Source organism: Lutra lutra, chromosome 3, assembly GCF_902655055.1.
Source record: "Lutra lutra chromosome 3, mLutLut1.2, whole genome shotgun sequence".
NCBI lineage: Eukaryota > Metazoa > Chordata > Mammalia > Carnivora > Mustelidae > Lutra > Lutra lutra.
The window spans coordinates 188112775-188126189 of record NC_062280.1 but is presented as its reverse complement, the minus strand read 5'-3'; positions in this window follow the sequence as shown (position 1 = coordinate 188126189).

Here is a 13415-nt window from a genome sequence, read left to right as displayed (position 1 = left end):
TTCTTACCATGAGAGAAATATATCGTTGAGTACCTTCCTGAGTGTGGACAGGCTAAGATGGGTGAAGTGGTGTCTGGGTATCGAGGTGGAGAGGTTTTATTGTTCTGTATAGTAGAGGGAGAAGATTGGGGGAAGGAAGGATTAATGGGCAAGAGTGATGAGAGGGCCAAGAGGAAGTGAGAAGCCAGTTAGATTGTGGAGAGTGGGTCGTTAAGTGGCCTGAAGTGGAAAAGAGTCCCTAGCGGTGGAGTGGTCTAATGACGTTAAGGACATGGTTGTCCAGTGTCCCACTTGAAGCTGCCTACATGTCTGAGATACACAGTTGAGTCTTCCTAAAGCTTCATTCCACTTAACACGTGCACTCAAATGCTTCGTATGGGTGGTGATTTTGCTGAAAATGAGCTAAGAACTGTGTTCTGTGGCTGGTTCTTTGTAGTGAGAGAGAGAGAGAGAGAGAGAGAGAGAGCACATGAGCAAGAGGTCAAGAAATTCCAGAGTGAAACTAACTCAGAGAGGAAGGGCTCTCAGACCAGAGGTGCATCTGAGAATAGGAGCTCCTCTGAAATCTGCTAAAACCTTGGCAAAAGCATTGACCTTTAACCAGGAATGAGGGTTCATGGCAATATTCTCTGGAGATTGGAGGGAAAGTGGTGGTGATCACAGCCAATGTCCAGCTTTCAACTAGGTATACAGAGTTTGCTGGAAAGTACCACCTTCTCTGTGCTGCTGTCTCGTGTAGTAATAATTACTTAGTGATATTGTATAGGATAGAATAATAGTCTTGTTACAAAACTTGGATTCTCTGAAGCTGAGGTACCAAATTAATCTGGGACTCGTGAACTTTTTCTATAATTTTTCACTTTATTCTGCTCATACACATTTTGGAATGAGTGAGGTGTAAATAAATGAATGAACAAATAAGAACAATTACAAATTATCTTCCTTTGAGACATTGACTTTGGCAGCAGTGGTTAATTGTGTGGGTTATGATGTGAATTCCTCCGATTCTTGGCCAAATATTCTGATTTTGTCACACATGATTTATTGCAGCTTTTGGATTAGTAAATACCTTTCACATCGGAAATTGCTGTGTTTGGCCATGTGCTGCTTAAGTATAAATTGGGAATTTGTTTCTATCAACTCGATCAAGTGTTGGAAGAAGTCCCATAATTTGTCTTCTGAAAAGCAACATGAAATGTTTCTCCAGAGACGTAATGTAAATCTTTCACCAGAACGTTTATTGAAGGCCTACTGTATGCATGGAACTGTCCTAGGAGCTGAAGGTAAAACAGAGGTCCTGATTCTGTTCATGAGCTGGTAACCTGGAAACACACCTGATAAAACGATAAGCAACAACATGATAAATTTAAAAAGTCAAATGAATACTAGTGTTGAGTACTGACCGGTATCGAAGGAGACTAACAAAATGGTGGCTGGGCATCAGAGAGATCTCTTAGGAAATTTGTTATGAGGTGCATTGTGAAAATACTTTTTATTTTTTAGAAGCTTTATTGAGTTAGACTTGGAATAAAAAACCGTACATATTTAAGAGTTGTAAGAGTTGATCTATTTCAACATACACCTACAAAACCATCATAAAATCAAGATAGTGAGCCTATTCCTCACTCCCTCATTTCACCACACTTTTCCATGCTTCCTCCTTCTCATGCCTTTCCACCTCCAGGCGGTCACTGGTCTGCCTCTGCCCCTGAAGTTTGCATCTGCTAGAAATGTTTACCTGGCTTCTTTAATACAGTACAATTATTTTTGAAAGTCCTCCGACTCGTTGCATGTGTCACTAGTTCACTCTTTTTTTTTGTTGTTGTTGTTGATTAAGGACCCATTATATGGGTATAGCCCAATGTGTTTAGTCTTTTGTCTGTTGATAGACATTTGGATTATTTCCAGTTTTTGGTTTTTACAGATAAAGATGCTAGGAACATTCATGTATGAGACTTTGATGGACATATATTTCTCTCAGGTAACCACATAGCATACAATGGTTGGGTCATAAGATCAGTGCCTTCTTAAGAAACCTTCAAACTATGTTCCCCAATTTTCCGTTTCTAGAATGACTGTATTATTTCATTTTACATCACCACCAGCACTGTATGACAATTCTACTTGCTCTGCATCCACACCAAACTTGGTATGAGTAGGTCTTTTTAATTTTAGCTATTCTAATAGATGTATAGTGGTATGTCATTATCATTTTAATTTGCTAATGACTAACGATATTGAGCACTTTTTGTCTTCATTTACAATCTAACTATCTTCTTTGGTGAAATGTCTGGTCAAATATTTTGTCCGCTTTTCATCAAGTTGTTTGTTTTATTGTTGAGTTCTGAGAGTTCTTTATATATTCTGGATTCAAATTCTTCATCAGATACATAACTTGCTTATATTTCCTCCCATCCTGTGGCTTATCTTTTCATTCTTTTAATTGCAGCTTTTGAAGAGTAAAAGTTTTTAGATTTTGATGGAGTCTGATTTATGAATTTTTTTTATCTTATTGATCATGCTTTTGGGGTCAGATCCAAAGAAATCTTTGGCTGTTTAGTTTAAGGAGTTCTTTATAGATCTTTATAGAATTTGACTCTGAGAAACAAACTGAGGGTTTGGGAGGGGGTGGGGGGATGGGTGAGCTTGGTGGTGGGTATAAAGGAGGGCATGTTTTGCATGGAGGACTGGGTATAGTGCATGAACAATGAATCTTGGAACACTGAAAAAAAAAAATCTTTGGCTAACCCAAAGTCGCAAAGACTTTTCCTTTTTGTTTTTTTTCTCTACAATTTTATTTATTCATTTAAGAAGAGAGAAAGAGCACAAGCAGGGAGGAGGGGCAGAAGGAGAGGGAAAAGCAGGCTCCCCGCCAAGCAGGGAGACCGATGCAGGGCTCAGTCCTAGGACCCTGAGATCATGACCTGAGGTGAAGGCAGATGCTTAACCTACTGAACCACCCAAGTGCCCAACACCCCCCCCCCCGTTTTTTAAAGAATTTTTATAGTTTTTGGTTTTGGATCAAGGGTTATGATCCATTTTGAGTTGTGAACTAAATTTTAAAGAGGAATGAGGTGGATAACAAAATATGTGAGAGCAAAGAAATGGTGTTTCTAAGATGTACTGGAGACAGGAAGATGACTGGCATGGGTGGAAATCAGACACTATGTTCAATCTGTACTGCAATCTTAGGGCTTCATTTTAGTTCTATGAGCATGCCAATCTCCTTCTGCCTCAAGGCCACACACATAATATTGTCCGGGCCTAGAACGCGCTTCCCCTTAGACCATTAGCCTGAGCCCCGTCAACTCCAGTGTATCCTTTTGCTCACAGCTCAAGGATCCCTTACTCAAGCCTTGTCTGACTGTCCCGACCGGGGCTGCCATGTTGTACAACTCCATTTTATGTGAACAGGGCCACCAGAGTGGTGCACAGTCATGGTGTTCCTCTCGACTAGCTCAAAAACCTTGTTGTACACATGTATGACAAACACAATTTTTTTACAGTACTAATTTCAATTTGTATTTTATAGTTGTATCAATATTTGATTAAAATCTTTTCTCCCAGTAGACTGTAAGTTTCTCAAAGGTAAGATTCTTGGCTTCTTTATTTATTAATGAATCTCCACTGACTTGCACAGTGCCTGATACTTACTAGGTGCTTTATAAGTGTTTGTTAAGGAAGGAAGTAATGACACAGGACATAGTAGGACAAGTAGGACATAGATTCCATCTCAGGCCTTTTGACTTCCTCAACCTGAATTCTTCCCTTACTACCTAAAAGCCGTCTCTGCTTAAAATATTCTGGAGGCTGCTAAGAACACATTTTGTGTGTATCCCGGTAGAATACTTGGGAGGATCCATTTACTTCCTTTTGTGAGTTTTGGTGGGCTGCCCCGTACCAACTGATATGACTTTTCTACTAGATTGGGAGGAAGGGCTGCCAACTGGGGAAGCTTTCTGATTTTGGACAAATTCTGTAAAATAAAGATGCTAATAATACCTGGTGAAAATGAGATAGTACCTGTGAAACTGCCTAGCGCATAGTGTCTAATTAAGGTTATTTCTTCTGAACTAAAGTAACTGCCGCCCACAGTCATATTAAGAAGTTTGATAATGCCAAATGTATGGAGAATGTGGGTCAATAATGTCTCTTATACACTGCTGGTGGGAAGGTAATTTGGTATAATACCTTTGCAAAACTAATTTTTCATTGTCTTATAAAATTGAAACTTCATGTACTCTGATCCAGAAATTCTAGTCCTATGTATGGACCCCAAAGCAACCAAACATGTTCATGCCCACTCTGACATATATACAAGCATGTTCCTATGTGTCCTATTTGTGAGAACAATAACTAAGGGAATATTAATGGACATCCTCATCCCATGTCTCATTCTTGATGTGGACAATGTTTCTTCACTAAGCATAAGGCTAGCTCTGGATTGAGACAGACATATTTCCTCGTGTTAAGGGTATATCCATCTATATCTATCTGATTAAAAACCTTGGCTAAGAATGTATGTTAAATTTATCAAATACTTTACCAGCACCACTCATGAAAATAATAATATAAATTTTATTCTTAGAATATGATATGGTGAAACATGTTAATAAATTTCTTCTGTATTGATACATTTTGAATTTCTGGAATAAACGCCACTAGGTCAGATGTGTTACCTAATTTTAAGCAGATATTATTTTCTAATGTTTTATGATTTTTAATTAGTATTCATACATCAGTTTGATCTGTAGTTGACTTTTCCTATTAAATCTTTGCTGGATTTTGGTATCCATTTTACTACATTAAAAAGTACTGAAAAGTTTTCCTGGGGCACCTGGATGGCTCAGTTGGTTAAGTCTCTGCCTTTAGTTCAGGTCATGATCTCAGGGTCCTGGGATCGAGCCCCATGTCCTATTCCCTGCTCAGTGGGGAGGCTGCTTCTCCCTCTCCCTCAGCAGTTCCCCCTACTTGTGTTTTTGCTTGCTCTCATGCTCTCCCTCAAGTAAATGAATAAATAAAATCTTTTAAAAAAGTATCTAGAAGTTTTCCTGCCTTTCTCATGTCTTAAAACAGTTCAACTACTATTGGATGTATGTGTTACTTAGAGAGTTCTTAGAATTCCCCTGGGAAGCCATCTGAGTCCATTACTTTTTCAATGGGAAGTTGGTGAGAGAGTGCTATTTGACAATTTTTCCTATTTCTTCCATAGAAACTGATCTGTTAAGACTTACTGTCTTGCCTAGAGGAGGTTTAGGTAAATGTACTTTTCTAGAAAATTATGCATTTTATCTAACTTCAAATTTCACAGTGCCAATTTATCTGGATATAGTTGGTCAAAAAAGTGTATGCGATTATTCCAATTTTTCTGTAGTTCTAGCTCTTAATCTTTTAAAAAAGTTTTATGTGTTTGCGGTTTCTTCCACTTTCCTTGTGGTCTTTTGCTAGGTAACAAACCACTTCAAATCCCAGTGGCTTAAAACAACGATGTTTGTTTTTTGCTTATGGATCCACAGGTTAGCTGCAGCTCAGCTGAGCTAGGCTGGCCCTTTGTCTCCAGGCTCCAGGCTGCAGTTTTGGTTCTGTTCAGCTCCACGTGGCTCTCATCCTCTCTGGTCCAGGGGCTTCCTGGGATCACGCTGCACACGATCAATAGGCCCATGGAAACACAAGACGTGCCTTGAGTCATTCAACAAAGTACTTGTATGCTGTCCTTTAAACCTACATTTCATCGACCAACACAAATCATATGGCCAAACCCAGCATCAATGATGTGGAAGAACATGTTCTGCCTCCTATAGTTGATGTTACTATAAAGTCACATGGCAAAGTAAGTGGCTATATAATTCTACTGAGGGGCATAAGAATGGGGACAACAATTTGTTCTACCACAATGCACTCTTTTATCTTTTTTTTTTTTACATCCCTCTCCCCTGCAAAATATACTTACTCTTACATAAGGCATGCCAAAGTCTCATCCATTCATGACATCTGGGATTTTATTTATATTTGTTTTGCATTTGGTTCCTCCCGACTGAGAGAACTGTGCATTTAAAGACAATTATTTTCCCTTACTCGCTAGGCATGCAGAGATGGGATGGAGACAGAGGAACTTCCACAAACACATGCATTCAGAATGGGGATGAAGGAGAGGCACATGACTGTTTATAGCAATAGTCAAATCCTGTGCACAATATTGCCTGACTCCTTTATCCTGGGAGTACAGCATGTGTCTTTTTCAGCCTACACTTTACTGCCTGGGAATAGGTCCCTGTTTTATTGCTCTCTATGGCTCTTGACTCTACTCTCTGGAAGGTTCTTTCTTGAGCATCATATTCCTTAGCCACTTCTGAGGCAGGCATTGAAGAATATGTTATCTCAGTCTGCTTCCTGCCAGTAGAACGTTGGAGAAAACAAAGTCTTGTATCTTGAACAGTTATAGTCTTAATTTCGGCTGGCAGCACATCTGGCAATTCATTAACTTCTAATAAGGACACAGAATACAGAAGCATACACTTATCACAATGTAATAATGCTAGTACATAATTAAAGATGGAAATGAAAAAGCCTCTATCAGTCAGAAATTTTAAAATTCCCTCTTAAAAAACTTCTAGCTCCAAGATTTGAAATCAAAACCAAATTTTAGAATATCTAGGAAAATAGGGGCACCTGGGTGGCTCAGTGGGTTAAGCCGCTGCCTTCAGCTCAGGTTGTGATCTCACGGTTCTGGGATAGAGTCCCACATTGGGCTCTCTGCTAAGCCAGGAGCCTGCTTCCCCTCTCTCTCTGCCTGCCTCTCTGCCTACTATGTGATCTCTGTCTGTCAATTAAATAAATAAAATCTTAAAAAAAAAGAATATCTAGGAAAAGTGATAATCAAGGTATTGTTTGTTGGAACCCAGAGATTTCATTAAAGGAGTCGCCATAGTTCCTTTCATCTGCATAAAATGGTTCCCAAAGTCTACGGATATGGTCTTCGCTTTTCCCAGAGTGCATGTAATTAATTCTGGGGAGAGAAGCATATCTGAAAAAGAAGTATGAGTCTGGTTATCAACACAACAGGGATCAAATATTTAGAAAACTCATAAAGTTTTTGGGAGACTTGGATATGGTTAATGTTCTATGAATATTTGTTCTATGTTTTTGATGCATAAATATTAAAAACTGCTGTATCCTCTATCCAGATGGCCTGTCTTATTCTCAGTAGGTGCTTATTGACCCCCAATCCTTTCTTGTTTCAACCTAGTAAAAATCAAAATGGTGACCTGTTCCTCTTCTTCGACCTTTTCAATTTCATGGTCCTTTGTGTAGCCTTGAACACATATTCCCACTTGACTCTGCCTTTTGCCGCCTTTCCATCTATTTGGTGGTGTAAAGTTTTCTCTGGCCTGGATTCACTACAAATGGAGTCTACATTTTTTCTTTCTTATTCTTTCTGTGGCTTTCCAGTGATTTCCAAGAAGAGAAGAAGACATTCTGACTTCAAACAACCATCTTTATTTATTTTTTTATTATTTTTTAATTTTTAATTTTTTATTAACATATAATGTATTATTAGCTCCAGGGGTACAGGTCTGTGAATTGCCAGGTTTACACACTTCACAGCACTCACCATAGCACATACACTCCCCAGTATCCATAACCCCTCCCTTTCCCAACAACCCTCAGTTTGTTTTGTGAGATTAAGGGTCTTTTATGCAAACCACCCTCTTTAAACTGAAGTTCAACTTCGGAATTGTAAAGACAGGTGGGCTTTATGACAACCTTTTGTTGTCATAAATGTCATAAATTTATGACAACACATTTGTTGATGCTAGTGTTGATTAACTAAGATAATTTCAAGGGCAGCATAAAGACCAATATTTTGATCTTACTGAGAAAAAGGAGGGCATCAAAATAACCATTTCTCGATGTATTTTCCAGAAAACTACCAGATACTTTCAAAATTGCATATGGAATATCCCCAAAGAAGTTTTTCTGACATCTTTAACAATGCTTCAAATGTTCATTCCTCCTGTGGTCTTTAAAATGCATTATATAAAAGGAAAATAATACAAATAATACGTGAAAGAACTTTCATGCTTTTGAAGTAAACTGAAACCAATTTAATGTGAATGGGTCCTGGTTTGCCTTGTTTAATCAACCTTAATAGAACTTGAGAGTTTTGTACCATGAATGTTAATTTACATTATGAATGCTAGTTGATTAAGTGAGAAGTTTGTGGTAATTTTTTATAGAAATTTGGGTATTAAATTATCATCAAGAATTACTTCCTTGGGACACCTGGGTGGCTCAGTTGGTTAAGCGGCTGCCTTTGGCTCAGGTCATGATCCCAGCATCCTGGGATCGAGTCCCACATCAGGCTCCTTGCTTGGCAGGGAGCCTGCTTCTCCCTCTGCCTCTGCCTACCACTCTGCCTGCCTGTGCTCTCTCTCACTCTCCAACAAATAAATTAAAAAAATAAATAAATAAAAAGAATTACTTCCTTGATTAAAGTATTGTTATTAAGGAGGAAATAAGATTGGACCTGAGTCATTTTGAATCTAGGAATGTAACTCTGTATAAATGTAAGCACTTTCTTTAAATGATGCTGTTTTATTAAAATATAACTTTTTGTACTAGACAAAGAGAACAATATTGAAAAAATAATTGTTGTAATTATTTTTATTTTTTGAAACAGATTTATTTATTTATTTGAGAGAGAGAGGGACAGAGAGATGATCAGTGGGATGGGCAGAAGGAGAGGGAAGCAAGCAGACTTTCCATTGAGCAGGGAGCCCAACATAGCACTGAGATCACGACCTGAGCAGAAATCTAGTTGGACGCTCAAATGACTGAGCCATCCAGGCTCCCCAAGAATTTTTAATTTAAAATGTTTTGATACTTACCTAGAGTTTTGGAGTACAGGTTTTCAGGACTTTCTCTGTTTCTTACCAATCAAAAGAAAAGATCTTTTGCTTTTTGTGGCTGATAATAGTTTCACATATTTTATTAAAATTATTCTCTGTAATTGGCATCCATGTTTGTTTCACTTGAGGATGCTTCTGCTTCTGTGAGTGTGCGTGCATCAAACAAACAAACATTCAAAACAATAACTGCATCACCAAGTCTTAATGTTGGGGTTTTAAAACATGTACACAAATTCCTTGATACTCCTCCCTTCGAGGGATGGAGCTTAATTTCCTTCCTTTTGAGTGTGGGCTGCACTTAGGTTTTCTTCTAATGAATATAATATGGTGGAAGCAATGGTATTTGGATTCAAGTCTAGGTAAGAAAAATCACTGTGACATTTTCCTTCATCTCCCTTGGATCACTCACTCTGAGGGGAAGCAAGCAGCCATATTGTGAAGACACTTGTATTGTCTCAGACAATGTTCTTCTGGCATGTTCTTCTGACAACAGCAAGGAACTAATGCCTGCCGTCCAACAGCCATGAGTGCACCGACTTGGAAGTAGAGTCTTCAGCTCCTGTTTCATCTAGAGATGACTGCAGCCCTAGCCAATATCTTGACTGCAACTTCATGAGAGCCTTTGAGCCAGAATCGTGTAGCTAAGCCACACTCGAATTTCTGATGCACAGAAACCATGCAATAATAAATGCCTGTTATTTTAAGCTGGTAAGTTTTTGGAGAATTTCTTACATGGCAATAGATAACTAAAATCCTCAATGTGACCAATTTCACTGTCTCTATAAGGACAGACTGACAACGGCTTTGCACCTACATTCCATAGAGTGCAAAGTAACCAGCTTAATACCCATTAATTGTGTGTTTCCATTTCAATTTCCTGGTTCTGTTTTCAAAAATCTGAATATTCCCTACAAATCCTTAACAGTTGTATCAGTACTAAAGAAAGATAGGAAAACAGTATTTTCCTATTAGTATTATTGGTGGAAGAAAAAGGCTGTTTTTGCCATTTGAAGTGAACCTCTTGTCCAAATAAAGAATATTAGAAGCCTAAGTGGATTTTGGCAAGAATTTCCAGAAATGGGGTGATTGAAATGGAAACTTTTTAGTTCCCCAGTTCCTAAAAATGCTAATAAATAGAAACCAGCAATAGAAATAACAACAATGATAATGAATCCTGCTGACTTAATCCTACAAAGTACTTCATGTAGACTGTAAGAGGCGTGACTAGGCTAATAGCTGTAACTTGATACAGCAGACCAAGGGCAGTCAGTGGACATGGAAAACAAAAAAGAAATGATGGAATAAGGACATAACGGATTGGTGGTTTTTCTATCCAGTGTCAGGATGTAAGGCGGGCTGTTACACCTGGAGCTTCATTGGATTTAAAGGCCAACTGACACCTAAACCAATTTTCCTTCAAAAGGAGGTAGGTTTCAGGTGAAAATTGTTGAATGATCAATTTCTTCCATCTCATTTCCACTTTGAGACTGATTGATTACTTTCAGGTACGTTATTAGGAGCTCCTCCCAAAAGCTCCTCCTCTGCTCAAAACACGCCATTTTGAATTTTACTTCAACAGTCTCTAGAAGGGAGGCCCGGTCCCCAAAAGATCCATACAGATTAACAGCAAGTAAAATTGGTTTACTTTGGTGGGAGGTCAGAATGTATCATTTAAGAATAGTTTATTTCTCCAGAAAATTTATTGTTCCCGCTTTACCTCATAAAACTGTTGTGAGGGAAAAATTAGTACAGGTAATTAGTTCATGGAACAAGCTGTACTTCACGTGGGAGTAAATCATGAAGCTTTTTTCTCTGTCTTACTATTGCCTTTCAACAGCTCTATGTTGAGTCTCCTTATATTTTAGTCACATTTTGAGCTGATCTCATTTCTTCCCTAGTCACTTAAAAGGTTTATTTTCATATATTAATATTTCAGGGTTTTTTTGTTAATCAATTTTATTACTTTAGTAGAGCTACATTTCAGTTCTGAAAAAGTTTTAATGTGGTAAAATATACATAACATATAATTTACCATCTTGACTATTTGTAAGTATACAAGTGTACGAGTCAGTGGTATTAAGTACATTCCCATTGCTGTGTGACCATCACTGCCATCCATATCCAAAGCTCTTTTAATCTTATAAAACTGGTGCTCTGTACCCATTAAACAATAACTCCCTTTTCCCCTTCCCTCTGACCCCTGGTAACCACCATTCTATTTTCTGTTTCTATTAACTTGACTGTTCTGGATATCTTGTATAAGTGGAATCATACAATATTGTGATTGACTTATTTCATCTTGCATGTCCTTATTTCATCCATGTTGTAGCATGGACCTGAATTTCCTTCTTTCTAAAAGCTGAATACTATCTCATGGTATATATACACCACATTTTTTTAAATCTATTCATCTGTTGATGGACATTTGTGTTGTTTCTAGCTTTTCATGATTGTGAATAATATTGTTATGAACATGGGTGTACAAATTTCTCTTCAAGACCCTGCTTCCAGGTCTTTTGGGTACATCCCCAGAAGTTTAATTGCTGAATCATATCATAACTCTATTTTGTTTTTTGGAGGAACTCCAATTCTGTTCTTTATAGAGGCAACACCATTTTGCATTCCCAGCAACAGCGCACAGGGGTTCCAATTTCTCCACATCTTTGCCAACATTTGTTATTTTCTGTTTTTTTGTGGTTTTGTTTGGTTTTGGTTTTGGTTTTTTTAACTAGTAAGCATCCAAGTGAGTGTAAGGTGGTGTCTCTTTCTGGTTCAGTTTTACTTTCACGTGGTAAAATATTGAGCCCAATCTGTCTGATATCAAAACTTCAAGAACTCATTCAGCACAAATGCTACTCTATTCCCCACCTCAATGCAGTCCAGACACATACTTAGAAATCTGCTATGGGGAAGATGAGGACATATTTGGTTCCTTTGCTTCCTTCTTTCTACTTTCTCCCATATTTTGAGCTGCACTTTTCACCTCCAGGACTGAACACAGGGGAGGGAGGATTAGTGGAGAAGGGCAGAGTCTTACACACTCAGATCTTCTCCTGATGGCTAAGAAGGGAACTCAGGTTACAGTGGAGGAGGGTGGTTTTCACCAAAGGGGAGAAATGAGATGGTGTTTCACATGGGAAGAAGTGGACCCCATAGAAAGGAAGGGTTTTTTTTTTTTAGTCATCTTGAAAGACCCCATTCTAGAGATCTGCCTGGTAGCACCAGGTGATAGTAATTGAGAGAATCCTGAGAACAGTCTTATTGTGAGTAGGTGCTAAATTATTATATTCTTCTTTAAGCAAGAGGGATTTCAAGAGGCTGGTCAGGTACCATTTAACAGTACATCCCCAGTGGAAGGACCCCAAAGAGCACTGTAAGAGAAAGCATTTAGGCAGAGGGCACCCTTGAGAGGACACCCGAACAAGGTTATATCAGCACTAGTCAGGTAAAGCCTTATCCGCTCCTAGTCCCTGGGATTGCTGGACACCCACAGTTAGAAGTGGACGGTGATTGAAGAAGGTGGAAGGCAAGAGAATCATGAAGAAGCCACAATGGTTTCTTCAGTCTGAGTCAAGCCTGAACTTCAGGAGGAGCAGAAGCTTAAAACTGGCCGAGGGATTGAAGCTCTGACATAAAGCTGAACTGGACATTTTAATATATCGAAGTGGGATTTTGTTCATACTTGAGAGTGACTATCCAATTGTCTAGGAGTGTGGTGGGGAAGCATAACTGAGAGTCACGGGCGGGAGCAAAGGAAGGTAGTTTTGCCTGCTTGCCCTCTTCCGAATCCAGCTTATTCCTGGTAAAATCAGAACAAAACAGGGGCGCCTGGCTGGCTCAGTTGGGAGAGCAGGTGACTCTTGATCTTGGGGTCATGAGTTCGAGCCCTACATTGGGCACAGAGATTACTTAAAACAAAAAACCAAATAGAGCAGTACCTGACACATAGTAAGTGCTCAATAAATGCTATGCATTATCCCTGTCATCCTCAATATTGTTCTTACCACACTTAATTCTTTCATCTCAGATCCTGTGGTGTAGAATCAGTCATGGAAAAGGCAGGATGAGGGGAGGGGTGGGGAGAGGTCCCGAGATTCACAGAGGCTGTTTTCATAGCAGTTAAAGTTACTCTATTAAGATAGAGATAAGTACCTGGTAATTCCCATTTTTCTGTTTAATAAAAGATCCTCCATTAATAATTAATGTGGCTTCATTACTAATTTCCTCTTGGTTACACTGAAGTAATGAGGTGGTTCAGGTATATTACTAAATCAAACTCTGGAGGTACAGGGGAGTGGAGCAGAGAAATAGCCAGTTGAAGTATCTTTTATATTTTTAAGCATCATGATATGACTGTAATAAAATTTGTAATAATAAAGTAGGGCAAGGGTCAGAATGAACTTTCTCAGCCTCCAGGAATCCTAGAGAGGCTATAACATTCAGAGCAGACAAGATTACTGCTGCATTTATGAAACACACCTGTTTCAGCCTGAATATGACTCCTGC